We start from the raw sequence: 15,690 nt of genomic DNA on the forward strand, positions 1-15,690 counted from the left end.
AACCTCGCTCCCTTAGGATACCAAAGACCAAGGTTAGGTGTGTGCACTAAATATCTAAGAATTCTCTTCACGGCCACAAGGTGACACTCCTTTGGAGCGGCTTGAAATCTTGCACACATGCACACACTAAGCATAATATCGGGCCTAGATGCACAAAGGTAAAGAAGTGAGCTAATGATGGAACGGTATACCTTTTGATCGACGTCTTTACCTTGCTCGTTGAGGTCGAGGTGGCCATTTGATGGCATGGGAGTGTGGATTGGCTTGGCGTTCTCCATCCCAAACTTCTTGAGCATGTCCTTCAAATACTTTATTTGGCAAATGAAAGTTCCTTCCTTTAGTTGCTTGATTTGAAGGCCGAGGAAGAACTTTAATTCACCCATCATGGACATCTCAAAACGTTTGGTCATCATCCTACTAAACTCTTCACTAAAAGACTTGTTAGTAGAACCAAATGTAATGTCATCGACATATATTTGGCACACAAAAATATCATTATCATGTCTTTTAGTAAAAAGAGTTGAATCGGCTTTCCCGATTTCAAAGCCGTTCTTCACAAGAAAATTGCGAAGACACTCATACCAAGCTCTATGGGCTTGCTTAAGCCCGTAGAGTGCCTTGTGGAGTTTGTACACGTGGTTGGGATACTTCGGATCCTCGAAGCCAGGTGGTTGCTCCACGTATACTAACTCGTTGATAGACCCATTGAGGAAGGCGCTTTTGACATCCATTTGATATAGCTTAAAATTGAGGTTAGTAGCAAAAGCAAGCAATATGCGAATCGACTAAAGTCTAGCTACCGGCGCAAAAGTTTCACCGAAATCTAATCCTTTGATTTGGGTGAACCCTTGCGCCACTAACCTCGCCTTGTTCCTTATTACGACCCCGGCCTCGTCTTGCTTGTTGCGGAAGATCCACTTTGTGCCAATCACATTTTGCCGAGGTCGCTCCACCAAAGTCCACACTTCATTCCGGGTGAAATTATTCAACTCCTCTTGCATTGCCATCACCCAATCCGGATCATTTAGAGCTTCTTCCACCCTTAGAGGTTCAAGAGAAGACACAAACGAATAATACTCACAAAAATTTGCAATACGAGAACGAGTGGATACTCCCTTGTTGATGTCTCCTAAGATGTTGTTGATGTCTCCTAAGATGTTGTCGGTGGGATGATCTCTTTGGATACTTTGGTGGATTCTTGGGCGAGCTAAGTTGATCGGTGAGGGTGGCACTTGCTCGCCTTCTTCACCTTGATCCATGCTTGAGGTAGAGGGAACGTCGGCTTGGGTTGATGTAGGTGGCTCCACTTGTGTTGAGGAAGAGGCTCCTTGTTGTGGCTCCCTAGGGCGCACGTCCCCAAGAGCCAATCTTTTGATTGCTTCGCTCGGATCCTCCTCTTCACCTAACACATGTGAGTCAACTTGCTCTACTTGAGAGCCATTAGTTTCGTCAAATGTCACATCACGCGCAATTTCAACAATACCGGAGGTTTTGTTGAAAACGCGGTATGCGCATTCATTTGACCCATACCCAAGCAAGAATCTCTCATCCACTTTGGAAGCGAACTTAGAGGATCTAGCCTTCTTATTAAGAATGTAACACTTACTACCGAAAACACGAAAGTAAGAGACATTTGGTTTGTTACCGGTAAGAAGCTCATAGGGAGTCTTCTTAAGAAGGCGGTGAAGATAAAGGCGGTTGATGGTGTGGCATGCGGTGTTGACGGCTTCGGCCCAAAAACGGTCCGATGTCTTGTACTCATCCAACATGGTCCTCGCCATCTCAATGAGAGTCCTATTCTTCCTCTCGGCCACTCCATTTTGTTGAGGTGAATATGGAGCCGAGAACTCGTGCTTGATGCCTTCTTCATTAAGGAAACTCTCGATGCATGTGTTCTTGAACTCCTTGCCATTGTCGCTTCGAATGTTCTTGATCTTGAGGTCGAACTCGTTTTGTGCTCTTCTTGCAAACTTCTTGAAGATAGCTTGTGTCTCACTCTTGTCATGCAAAAAGAACACCCACGTGAAGCGTGAAAAGTCATCAACAATAACAAGACCATATTTGTTACCTCCAATGCTTAGATAAGCAATTGGTCCGAAGAGGTCCATGTGGAGAAGCTCCAATGGTCTTGTAGTGGTCATCACATTCTTGACGGGGTGATGTGCTCCAATTTGTTTGCCGGCTTGACATGCGCTACACACCCTATCTTTCTCAAATTGAACATTTGTTAGTCCAAGGATGTGATCGTGCTTTAGAAGCTTGTGAAGATTCCTCATACCAACATGGGCTAGCCTCCGATGCCAAAGCCACCCTGTGTTGGACTTAGCCACTAAGCATGTCTCATGTTTGGCTTTACTTGAGGAAAAATCCACAAGGTAAAGCTTTCCCTTGAGAACACCCTTAAAGACTACCGAGGAATCATTCCTTCTATAGATGGTCACATCAACATCGGTAAAAAGACAATTATAACCCATAGAACATAATTGAGAAACGGACAAAAGATTGTAGTTTAGAGATTTTACCAAGAGAACATTGGCAATGGAAAGATCATTAGAGATTGCAATCTTACCCAATCCCATAACCTTTCCCTTTCCATCGTCCCCGAAGACTATGTTATCTTGTGAAGTGTCATTTGGATCAAGAGATGAAAACATTGATTCTTCTCCGGTCATGTGATTGGTGCATCCACTATCAATCACCCAACTTCTTCCACCGGAGACATATTCCTACAAGAGATCAATTTCTAGTTTTAGGTACCCATACTTGCTTGGGTCCTCTCATGTTAGTAACAAGTGCCTTAGGCACCCAAAGTACTCTCTTGATAGAAATATTCTTGCTCCTTGGGCCTACATACTTAGCAACAACACGACCACTAGCATTCTTCCTAAGAACATAAGATGCATCAAAAGAACAATGTGAAGCATAATCATTAGGAAGGATACTTTTGGCCTTAACAAAATTGCTAAGACCTTGAGGCCTCTTGATCATCACACTCTTGTCCACCTTCCCTTTTAGTGGAGGAACATACCCAAGACCCTCATGATTGAAGTTGTCCCTTTGATAGCCTAGGTACTCCTTTAGGGCCTTACTACCCATGTGGCACTTAAGTAGGCCATTGTGAAGGAGTCCCATAAGCTTCTCATTTTGCTTTTGCAAAGCACTCAAGGAAATAGAGTTAGTAGCACAAGCTTCAATATCAATATTTTTGCACCTCACACATGGTTCATTGCTTGGGACAATTTTGGAGCGCGATGCCTCGCTAGGGAGAGAGACACTACTCTTTAAGGTTTCGAACTTCTCTTCAAGGGAGAGGTAAGCTTTGTCCAAGCCATCCACTCTCTCTTGAAGTTGAGCGTTCGCCACCTCAAGATTAGCATAAGACTCTTTGGTTTGCTTGTAAAGCCGTACCAAAGCCTTATTTTTCTCTCTCCTGAGCAAGTTCACTCTTGAGTTCATGAGACCGTTCTTTCTTACGAATGAGCAATTCCTCTTGCCTCTCAAGGGTTGCATATTGATCCTCGATTCTCCCAAGCAACTCACTCAAGTGTGGTATGGATTCCTTGGTTATGGATTTGAACAACTCGTCATCCATAACCTCATCCTCAACATCTTCCTCCTCATCACTAATAAGATCAACATTAAATAACTTGAGGGGAGAAGGTACCTTAGGCTCCTTTGCCATGAGGCAAATGGGAGCATCCTCATCACTTGAATAAGCGAAGAGCCTCGGTGGTGATGAAGGCTTGACGGCGAACGTGGCAACTCCTTCTTCATCACTTGAGCTTGACTCGGAGTCGGAGCCGAAAATCATCCCAAGATGAGCTTGGCCATAATGTTCTCGCTTGCTATGCTTGTGCTTCTCCTTCTTCTCACCCTTCTTCTTATCTTCCTTGAGGTGGGAACCATCCTTGAGATGAGGGCAATCCGCAATGAAGTGCCCGGGCTCTTTGCACATGTAGCTCCCTTATCACCATCTTTGCCTTCCCCCGTTTGGCCCGACATGATCTCTCCAAGCGGTTAAGCCTAATTAGGAGATTAGGCTCTGATACCAATAGAAAGGGTCAATTAGGCCTAGAGGGGGGGTGAATAGGCTAATTTAAAACTTTATGCGGAAGCTAAAACTGAGTTAGGATCGGAAAGTCTGATCCACAGTCAGACTATCCGAAAATATCAGATAGTCTGATGTCAAATCAGACTATCTGATCCACTAAAAGAACACTACAAGTAGATCTAGTGCACAAACAAGAGTATGGCGCAAACAGAGACTAGATCTATAGTGGCACAAAAAACAAAGCTAAATAATGGGAGAAGAGATATCACCAACAATGAAGTTCACCGAGTTGTTCCCGGAGTTCAAATCCTTGAGGGGATACTACTCTCCGTTGAGGAGCTCACTAAGAGCCGGGTCTTTGCTAACCCTTTCCTCAAGAGGTTGCACTAAGCACTCCTCCTTCCACTAAGGGGTATCTCTTTCCTTGCGGAGGCGAGATCCGGCCTTCACAAACTTCTCCCGGCCAACCACACGTAGATCGGTGGCTCGGGAGTGACACCTAGCCGTCTAGGAGTCCTCAACCTCCAAGAGTAACAAACACCACACAACTCTTGGTCAAACCCTAGTGCTCAAGATCGAGTGAAACACACACTAGGCCCTCAAACCCCAAATCCACAACCACCAAGATCCACCACACAAAGAACAAGAGGGGATTTGAGAGAGGGAGAGAGAGCTCAAAGATCCAAAGCACCTTAGCACCAAGCTCAACCCAAAGTGAATGTGACTGAATGAGTTGGGTAACCCCAGAAAAGGGTTAGGTGGGGGGTATTTATAGAAGCCCCCAAAATGTGGCCGTTTGGAGAGAATCTTTTCATCCCACCTCGGAAAGTCTGAGGTGACATCGGATAGTCCGATCTTTTTGACCCCCAAGCAGGCCAGAGACAGAGAATGAAATTCTGGAGAATTTCGGACAATCCGATCGATCAGATAGTCCGATGTCATATCGGATATTCCGTTATTTTTGAACCAAGAATTTCATCCTCTCACAGAGACTCAAGTTCCATTGAATTTCAGAGTCTCTGGATCATCGGATACTCCGATCACATCGGATAGTCTGATTTAAAACTCACTCAAAAGGAATAAAAAGCAATTCAAAACAGAGAGTGAAGTTCTGAGAAATTTCAGATAGTCCGACGTATCGGATAGTCCGATATTTTTTAGCCAACACTCAGACCGAAGACAGTGAGCAAAGTTCTGTGAAATTTCGGATAGTCTGAGCATCGGATAGTCTGATCAACATCGGATAGTCCGACAGACATAAAACAAGTACACTTCAAATAAATGATTTTGAGCACTAGTGTTCTACCAATTATATGCATGTGGCATCCCTCTTAATAGTACGGCATCCTAATACTCAAGAACACAAGATATACATGGATTAGAAGACAATTACCACAAAAGATGTCGCAATACTTATTGCGTTGACATCCACTTCTTTTTCATCCTTGCATACATCTCAACAAAAAGCATTAGTTACCCTCTAATTGTGTTGTCATTAACACCAAAATAAATGAGGGGTCCTAGATGCACTTTCAATTTCTTATGTATTGACTAATTTGGCAACAAACTAAACGTATACATTTTTTTTTGACAACTTTTAAAAAAAATAGTATGGTTAAAAATGACATCAAAGTGAACAGGCCTGCATGAATCACATCCATATAATCATCAGTCGTCCTCCTTTATTACTTTGAAGGAGCAAAGAGATTTGCTACTGTACGCAAAACCAAATACAGTAAATCAGTAATACTTTTGTTGTTTTAATTCCCGACCTTTCAGTGAGAACACAAACGTACGGAAGCCGCCGCTGCTCCAGTTGTCTGGGCCAGGTAGTGTCTGTCGACTCGATCCAGAGACATGATGCTCGTGGGCCACATTTGCATTGGCAGCAGCTAAGCTTGATGTAAACTCAACATGCATGTGATTTATTGCAATGAGATAAGATTAATCCATTCACTTCTCCGCAAAAGAGAGAGAAGGAAGAGTAATCCATCTCCATACTCTAGACGATTTGGGCCGGGGTATTTGGCCTCAAAGAAACGAGATATATAGAACTTTCAATGGCACGTACAAAACGATTCTGCATGTGGTTAACTCCATCACCGCTATATGCAAAGTGTACGACGAAGTCCAGTTTGATTGGATGATCGATCGCCGGATTTTGATGCTAGTAGCTTTGCACTTTCTTCTCAAAATTCTTGTAACTCTTAATGTCCTTCTCTGTGACACCTTTATGAGGTGAACATTGCAATTTTCTCTCCTTCCCCCTGTCGCTAACACTGCCTTCTTAGCGTGTAGGTCGTTTGGTCGTTTCATTATAATCGCGAGAATAGGCTAAAGTCCTCGTTTTCCTCTTTTTAGTTTTTCCACATTTTCTTCCCAAACCCACATTCTTTTCTTTGTTTTGCCGTCAGTGTAAATTTTATTTCTCTTAATACAAAGGTGCACAATCCTTTTCCGTATTCCCAAAGAAAAAAAAATATTGGCAGAGCGGCCTCATTCCCTCGAAAAAAATATCTCCACGCTCTCATGACGCGAGTGAATTACGAGAGAGAGAGAGAGAGAGAGTTCACAAATTAGGCCTCTATTGATGGGCTTTTACTTGGACCGGTTCCTACAAATTGAGGCCCATATTTCAACCAAACATATAAAGGCCCATGAGTTTTATCGAATCGACGTCTCCCTCTTATCCAATTTTTACAACGTCATGTTTAGAAATGCCAGCCGAGTGTTTGATCGAAGTAAACAAAATCAACTGAAAATTTAAAGGTCGCATCGATAATTCAAACGCATGGCAAAAAACACTCTTGATGCCACGCTATATATACATATGGTGATCATAACACTCCCCTATCAATTTCTTCATGTATACATAAGTAACATAACTCAAGAAAATTAAGCTAAACAACCCCCTAAAAAGACAGAAAAAAAAATCAAAAGGAAGCCTCGTATCAACTCAAAAACTTTTGGCGCCATCACTCTTCCTTGGCTGCTTGACACACTCATCATCAGTAACCACTACTATAGCTATCTAGCTAATTAATTACTACTTAGAAAACTACTCACTCTATCCTAAAATATAAGATATTTTGACTGGATTTCAATTACCTAAAATATATCCAATCCAATCAAAATCCCTTATATTCTGTGACGAATAGAGTAATTAATAAGATCGAGATGGTGTTGCATGTAATTGGTTGGTAATGATCAGTAATACCCCCTTAATAATCATCGTCGTCTTCCTCGTCTCCGGCGGCTTAATTAATTGGGTGGTGGCTCTAGGGGCAACGGACATTGCGCCCGGGGCCGCCGTAGTAGAAGTAGTTGCCCCAGGCGCGGTTGTAGCCGCCCTGGATGTCGTAGCAGGAGGGGTGGTCGGCGACGAGGCGGAGGGCGGCGGCGGGGAGGAGGTTGTTGTCCCAGTCGACGACCTGGAGGTTGCGGAAGTAGGCGGCGCGGTTGAATCCCTCGCGGGGGAAGTGGCCGCTCCCCATCTGCGTCGGGGTGTGCGACCCCGACGGCCGCGTGTTCACCACCTCGCCGCCGAACTGCACCATGTTGGCGTGGCCGCCCAGGTGGGTGAAGAGGGACGACGGCCAGTACCCCACCAGTGGGCCCGACCCCAGCTGCAGCCACCAGTGCCCCCGACGTGGGTCCTACACACCGGCCAAATTCGTTGAAATTTAATTAGTATAAATCTTTTCATCCAAAGTTTCAGATTTTTTTTTCTGTTAATTTTCTGAATTTCACTTCAGTCATCTCTCCTAAAATTTGTTGTCTGCTTGTTGGCTTATCAGTCGTAGCTAAACTTTGAATTTTGAAAACTTAATTTCAGAGTTCATTCTAAGGTTTGTACGTCGATCGTACTCTATTTTTTCCAGCCTTGGGTTTTTTTTTATCACGATTATACGAATATGAAAGTTTTACTCATAAATTATTTAAACTCAAACTGGTCAGATCATGAATTTCATATGAAATAGTTCATTCAGTTCACTTTGCAGTTCAAGCTAGTACGTATATGAGTATTACCTTCCAGATGAGAAGGCTGATGTCGAACTGGCGGCCATTGTAAACGGAGGTGGGGGAGATGGCGGCGCCAATGGCGATGCGGTTGTTGGTCTGCACGAAGCCGGAGCAGTGGAGGTTGTAGCACCCGGTCGCCTGGTACGCGTCAGTCTGCATGCCATCGCAACAGTTTAGACATCTCATCGTGCCAATATTGCATTGCAACACACGCATCTTTCTTCTCTTCCCGTTTCTTTATACTTTTTACTCACTTCAAGAACTAGTAGGATTCAGTACTTGGGAACTTGTTGCATTCAATGTGAGCACTGACATTGCTATTAGTTCTATCCACTACACTTGCTGCTACCTGTTGTAGTATTTAAGTACTGTTGTTTCTTGCAGGTTTTCAATGGCAAAATGTCAAAATCCAGATACCGGTAAGAAAAACTGAGTGTAAACTGAACATGTATTTTTTTCCAGCTGATGAATTATTCGTTGTTCTATGTTTATCCTAGGTCAAAAATTCTAATCTTTGATGATTTCTGTAAACTCACATCTTAAGATTTATTTTTTTAGATTTACCATGAGAAATACTTTTATAATATATAATTCATACATTATTAATGGATTTCTAAAAATTAATGGTTAAAGATAGACATGCTTATCTTATGACAAATCTAGAACAGCAAGTAAATTAAAATGGAGGGAGCAGTGGGATTGGTGCAGAAGAGAGGACTTACTGTCCAGTATGTGAAGAACCTTGGGTTGTTATCTCCATACAGTTCAGGGCTCACCTGAATAAAGAACAAAGAGTTCAGAAAGTTAAGCAGTGTCTCTCCATTCCAGCCAGCAGATCGATCAGCTTTGACTGCTCAACCACCATTTTTATTAAGTAATCAAGTCAATGGGGGCGCACATTTCTAATCAGAATCATACTGTCAGCAAGCATGCATCGTGCTTCGATCGAATCTATTTAATGTGCCTCATCAGTTTCATGATTTCACCTCTTTTAATATTACCAAGTCAGCATGCAACCACATGCCAAGAAGAATCGAAGGATCCAAATCCCCTATTAGTTGAACTACCACAAGCACGGTTAATTCAGGACTTAAAAAAATCTGAAATGTGAACAATCTGAAGAAGATATCAGCGTCATTTTGATCGACGATTTCTCACCCAGTTTGGAACACCGAGAGATTCAGATTTTGTTAAGTTGTAGAGCCTAGACAAAAAAACTTTTGTTTACTGTTTGCTGATCATTTGATCAGGCTGGAAAGGAATCAAAACAAAGTCCTGAAAAAGCTCTGACCAGCTGCTGCTTGATCGCTCGCCATGCAGTTCGCCACATTTACTCGTGTCACCAACCAGGCTGCAGCCTGAAGAAGGCCTCTGCAAAGTCTGGCTTCCATTAACTGGCTAGCTCGATCCATGGCCTTTTCTCCTACGAGCTGATGCATGTATATGTGAAAGCTAGCTAGCTGCAGCTGGACTACGTGTCCTAGTAGTAGCTACTATCAACTCATCACTCTCTGAATTCGATCGAGAGAAAAAAGGACACACTCCGGCCAGTCCACTGAATGCTACTTCACCAGCTAAGCCAAATCTCCTTAAATAGTTCCACGCCAAAATTATAAGTTTGAAGAAAAAAGTTTGGGTCGAATTTAGGCCCTATTTAGTTCACACCAAACTTCCCTCCAACTCCCAACTTTCCATCACATCATATCACATCCAAAACTTTCCTACACACATAAACTCCCAACTTTTTTTCCAAACTACCAACTTTCCCCAAACTTCTCCCTAATTTCAAGAACTAAACATAGCCTTAGTTTCAAACTTTTTCTTCAAATTTCCAACTTTTCTATCACATCAAAACTTTCCTACACACAAACTTCCATCTTTTCCGTCACATCGTTCCAATTTCAACCAAACTTCCAATTTTGACGTGAACTAAACTCCGTCACATCGTTCCAATTTCAACCAAACTTCCAATTTTGACGTGAACTAAACACACCCTTGATGTGATGGAAAAGTTGAAAATTTGTGTGTGGCCTTGTTTAGTTCCCAACTTTTTTCTTCAAACTTTCAACATTTCCGTCACATCAAACTCCCCCCCCCCCCCACACACACATACATAAACTTCCAACTTTTCCGTTGCATCAAACTTTTTTCAACAAAACTTCCAAATTTAGCATGGAATTAAACACAACGAAAGTTTGATGTGAGTTTGATGTGACAGAAAAGTTGGAAGTTTGAAGAAAAAAGTTGGGAACTAAGGCCTGGTTTAGTTCCAAACTTTTTCTTCAAACTTCCAACTTTTCTATCACATCAAAACTTTCCTACACATACAAACTTCCAACTTTTCCGTCACATCGTTCCAATTTCAACCAAATTTTCAGTTTTGGCGTGAACCAAACACACCCTAAACAAGGCCCAAGTCAAACAACTCCAGAGTCAGATTGTACTAGCAATAGTATAATGCAGCATTCTTCAGACTTAACATTGTAGACTTAACAGTTTGATGTGATGGAAAAAAGTTGGAAGTTTGGATTCAAAGTTTGGATCTAAATACAGCCCCTTCAGAGGCTGTATTTAGATCCAAACTTCCAACTTTTTTCATCATATCAACCTGTCATACACACAACTTTTCAGTCACATCATACCAATTTCAACCCAAACTTCTAACTTTGGAAGAAACTAAACACAGTCACATCGTACCAATTTCAACCCAAACTTTCAACTTTGGAAGAAACTAAACACAGCCAAAGTTAACATTGTACCAGTATTCTTCAGAGTTAACATTCTATCAGTATTCTTCAGAGTTAGCAAGAAATGCTCAGAGTTCTTGCATGCATGCAACATGCATGAGTGTACATATGATTATATTGATATAGGGCAGATTAATGCATGAGAGATTAGATTAGATTAGACTAGATTACCTGCCATCCGGCTTCGATGGTGTTGAGGTCATTGCCGAAGGAGCCGGAGATGACCCAGATCTGAGAGAGGCTGAACTCCGCCGCCGTCGCCACCCTCGCCGACCACACGTTCAGGCTCGCCTTCGCCCCGTAGAACTGATCCCCCGTCACGTACCCCACCGCATGCTGCATCATCATTTTCATCAGCTCATCAACAATCTCAGCTAATTAATTACACTCTTAATTAAAGTTCGTTGCCAACTCGCCATCGCCATTGTCGCCATTGTTGCCGCACCAGCAGCTGTGCAGCACAACGTATACTGTACTACTCGATCATTTCATCATGCAGTAACTTATTCAAACAAGTACTAGCAAATTAAACCATGCAATTACTCTACATAATGGTGCATTACTAGTACTAGCAGTACTAATTATAGTAGTAACCACCACTGGTAGTAACTGCTAAACTTGAGAGGAAGCCGGTTTCTTTGTTGTAGTAGGAGCAGTGGTTTGAACTTTGAACTCCAAGTTTTGAACTGTACCAGCAATGGCACTAATTGCACTGTTTCCCTAACTAATCTTTCGGATTAGTGATCTGGTATTAATGATAGTAGCACAGTACAGCAGCATTAACTAGCCGTGTGTGCATGCATCGATCTGCTTCCTCTCTGAATTTTCTTCAGTTTTTTCCTACTCGTGTGGTTTATATGAGTTTTCTTTTCCTGACGCGTTTTGCAATGCCAATAATGATGAATTGATGATGCAGAATGATATACATGGAGGGCGAGCTTGCCGACGGCGAGCTCGCCGGTGACCGGCGAGTTGGTTGACTGACTGACCTCGTGGCCGTCGCTGGTGGAGTCGCGGCGGACGACGCCGGCGGCGCGTGGCTGCTTCATCCCGAACCGGACGGCGGAGCTAGACCTGAGCACGTCGCGCCTCCTCGTCCGCCGCACCGGGACCGTCTTCTCCGGGCACGACTCGCCGCCGTCCGTCCACGCCTGCGGGAACACGGCCTCCTCCTCCGCCTCCGCCGCCGCGGCGCCGCCGACCTTGGGCCTCTCCTCCGGCTCAGCCTGCACACACACGCGCACAAACACGATCAAGAACCAGGCGCCGACGGAGACAGAGACAGAAACGATCACTGCAAAATCAAAACCAAAAGGAAAAATCAAGAACAACGGATTGATCGGTCACCTCGGGCTTCTGTCCTCGCAGCTTCGGGTGGTCGAACGCCGGCTGCAGGTGCGCCGGCACGCAGTCGATGATATCGCCGTCGGGGCTCTGCATGCACACAAACACCACAGCACCATCAGCTCAGCTACTCCTAGCAAGCTAGCTAGTGAGAGAAGCAAAGAAGAAGAAGAAGAAGAAATTGCCTGGATCGTCTTGACAGAAGCCTTCTTCAACCTGGCAACCTGCGCCATGATCTTCCTGTACCTGCGCAGCTCATCCTTGCCATGGAACGGCACCGTCGTCGTCGTGCCATTGCCCCTGTGCTTCGCGGATGCCAAGCAAGAAGAAGAAGCCAGCAGCAGCAACGCAACGACAATGGTTTGTCGCAACCGATTGCTGCTGCATCCCGAAGAAGCCATCGTCAACGACGTGGACCTATCTCTCTCGTATCTTTCTTGGATTTCTCTGAACTTTGTAGGCTTGGAGTTGGAGGAGGAAGAGGAGATCAGCTCAGTTTGGATGCTTGCGGGTTGGAGTTGGAGTGGGTTGTCCTCTTCCTACCTTGAACTCCTTGACTTGAGGCTATAAATATAGTGGAGATAGCAATGCAAAGCTCTCTGCCTCCACATGGTCAAGGACAAAGTAGTTCGATTTAGACTAGACTCTCAACCACACCAAAATAAATACAGCAATACCGTGTATATATATACGGACATGTTCGACCTATACTAAACCATACCGGCATAAATATGGCAGCACAGTGTATATACGAACATGTCCGATACCATACCGGCATAAATATAGTGATCACAGTGTGTACAAGGGTTGTTGATTTGTTACCTTACAAAATACTGTTATTATTGTATAAATATTTTGCGATGATAAAGGTTTGATTCGGTTATACAGTGTTACTGAAATTCACACATAGTAGAAACTTTAGGCCATGTACATCTATTCTAGAGGCCGGGTTTTTAATATATTATTTATAAAAAAGATTGATATAGTAGAAACTTTACCGAAATGTGGTGATAATTTAGTAAGGCGTCCGAAATTTCTCCCCATTTTGGTTTGGCTGGCTGACAGACGAAAATGCTGGATTGAATCGACGAATTCCAGCTCGGAATTCGGCAGTTGAGCTCACTTTGCTGCAGCTGCTGTTGCTGCCGAGGCAGCACGGTAGAATGAGGACCATCACCAGTTCACGCCATGCCTTTTGCAAAACACATCATCAGCTCTCTCAGTTTTTATATATATCATCAGCTCCTGTCTCCCTCCCCACATTCCCTTCTCCCCATGAACCAAAGAAAAAGGTAGCCATGCCATCACCAGCAGCTGGACTGCAACACCAACATGCATCAGCATGCAGCTCAGCTGGTGTTAGTGGGGCTCTCAGTTAACTTTGCTTTGCTTTGCTCCATCATCCCAGTGCACTAGAGAAATAAATAAACAAAGCAACCAACCTCATGAGAGAGAGAATGAGAAAGAAAGGGAATCATAGTGTGGGTCTCTGTGTACCTGAGGTGAGTGTGCATTGCACCGAGGAGAGAAGATCGATCATGAGGAGACTAGTAGCATTTCTTGATTCTTTTGCTTTGCAAAGCTTTGCTTTTCTTCAGGCAAAGACAGGCAGAGAGAGGGTGCTCACCATGTGCCAGGGTGAGATAGAGGGGGGGCTAAGCAATTCAGCATGCACTTGAGCAGTGGTGGTGGTGTTCAGCTGGTACAATCATGAGCTTCACCCTCATTGACATGAGGGAAAAATGGCTTCCTTGTAGCCTTCTCCTTGGAGCAACTCCTCTCACCAACTGTTTCAGCTTAGCACACTGTAGAACATCAGTACATTTCCTATCTGCATCTTTGGGCCTCCCCTTTTTCTTCTAGGAATTCTTCTTTGGCAGATGTGGGGGAAGCTCTGAGATCACATATGAACACAGATTTCACCTTTGCCCTTTGTTGCTGCTCATGCTTTGCTTTACCTGATCAGATTAAAGAGACTGATTCCTTTCTTTTCAGTTAAATGACTCAGACTAATTGTCATTACACAAGAGGAAAGAGTAATTCATGTGGACAAGTGACATCCATTTGGACTGTGTTTACCATTGATTTGGAAAATAATTAGTTACTGAACATCTAACTAGAGCCCATTTGCAGTTTACTGAGTTGGCATGCACTGCACTGCTGGCCACCAGAAGCTAGTGAGGCTCCCATTGCTTGCACATGCTGGGCAAAGAACTCTTTGGGGCATCCCTAGTCTCTCTTTTGCTCCCTTTTCTTAAGAAAAAGAAAACCATGTCATTATGTCATGGAATTGCAATGCAACCTCCAGAACACAAATTAATTTATATCTTCCTTGGTTGTTGGTTGACTCTCCTGTTCCAGTACCACAATGATCATTACTACATGTCCCATAACAAAATAGTAAGTGGTAGTAGTACCATCAGTACCATGGGCAACATATTATGGGGCTGAATGGATTTCACTGCAAGAGAAAGACAGGTATGAATGAAGTAGGTCCATGCATGCATCGGAGAGTAGAGCACCTTAAATAGTCAAGTATGCCTTAATATCTTGAGTACTACTCTCTCTCCCCACACTCTGTTTGCCACCAAGCATCTTAATCCTTTGGCATCTTTCTTGCACCTAACAAGGCTACACAACCACTGCTCAGGCAGTCAGGCTGCAATGCATTGTTCATCAAAAGGGTTAGGTCCACATGAGTGATGAGGCCACTGTCTGTTGCTGCCTTTTGCACACAGAGAGAGTTGTGGGGGAAAGAGTAAAATAGTACCCCCTCTGTCTCGAAATATAAACATTTCTGTGAGTTTTAGCAGAAATGAATACTAAGGTGATAAACAGTTGTGATCGGATGAGATGAGGAAGTACGTGAAGAAATTAAATAAGAGATGATTGTGGTTGGTTGAGACAAGGAAGTAGTTAGATAAAATTGCTAAGTTGCTTTCTTTTGAGACAAATTTTGACCGCTGAAAGTTGCTATATTTTGAGACGGAAGGAGCATCTCAGTGGGAGGAGCAAATGCTGTTGCTGTTGGCAGTGTGGGAGCTGTGTTGAGTGTGCACCAGTGGATTGATTCTGCACAAGATAAAAATCAGGGAAATCAATGTCTTAGACGTTAGTGCACACCTAGCCTCTATTTGCCATTCTATTCCTTTGTTCTTTAGAATAGGAAGTTTACACTTCTTTTCATGGTCACAATGGCTGGCTGGCTGGCTGGCTGGCTGGCAACTATTCCTTCATGGCATGCTCCCCTCCTTTTCTCTGAGGTAGGATGGCATGCTTGTTCCCTTGCCTAACATCTTTCATGCAGAGCACTAACTAGGATTTAACCTGGCCAGACTGTGTGCTTGCTGACCACTGAAATGCTTATATCATTTTGTTCATCTTTATAGCTTCAGCTTTTCCATTGTGTACCACTGAATTATTCATTGTGTACTAGGAATGCCCATAATTACAATTAATACTGTTGGTTAACAAGAGGCTTTGGTATGACCAGAAGGTGTTTGTGCGGATACATAGGCGCATAGC

At 43.6% G+C, this 15,690-nt stretch overlaps 1 pseudogene; it reads right to left on the reverse strand.

The window, feature by feature from the left end:
* Positions 1-6,743: 6,743 nt before the first annotated feature.
* On the reverse strand, positions 6,744-12,804 carry LOC127784334 (uncharacterized; annotated as a pseudogene).
* Positions 12,805-15,690: the final 2,886 nt, after the last annotated feature.

This window comes from Oryza glaberrima, chromosome 1, assembly GCF_000147395.1.
Source record: "Oryza glaberrima chromosome 1, OglaRS2, whole genome shotgun sequence".
In the NCBI taxonomy this organism is placed as follows: domain Eukaryota; kingdom Viridiplantae; phylum Streptophyta; class Magnoliopsida; order Poales; family Poaceae; genus Oryza; species Oryza glaberrima.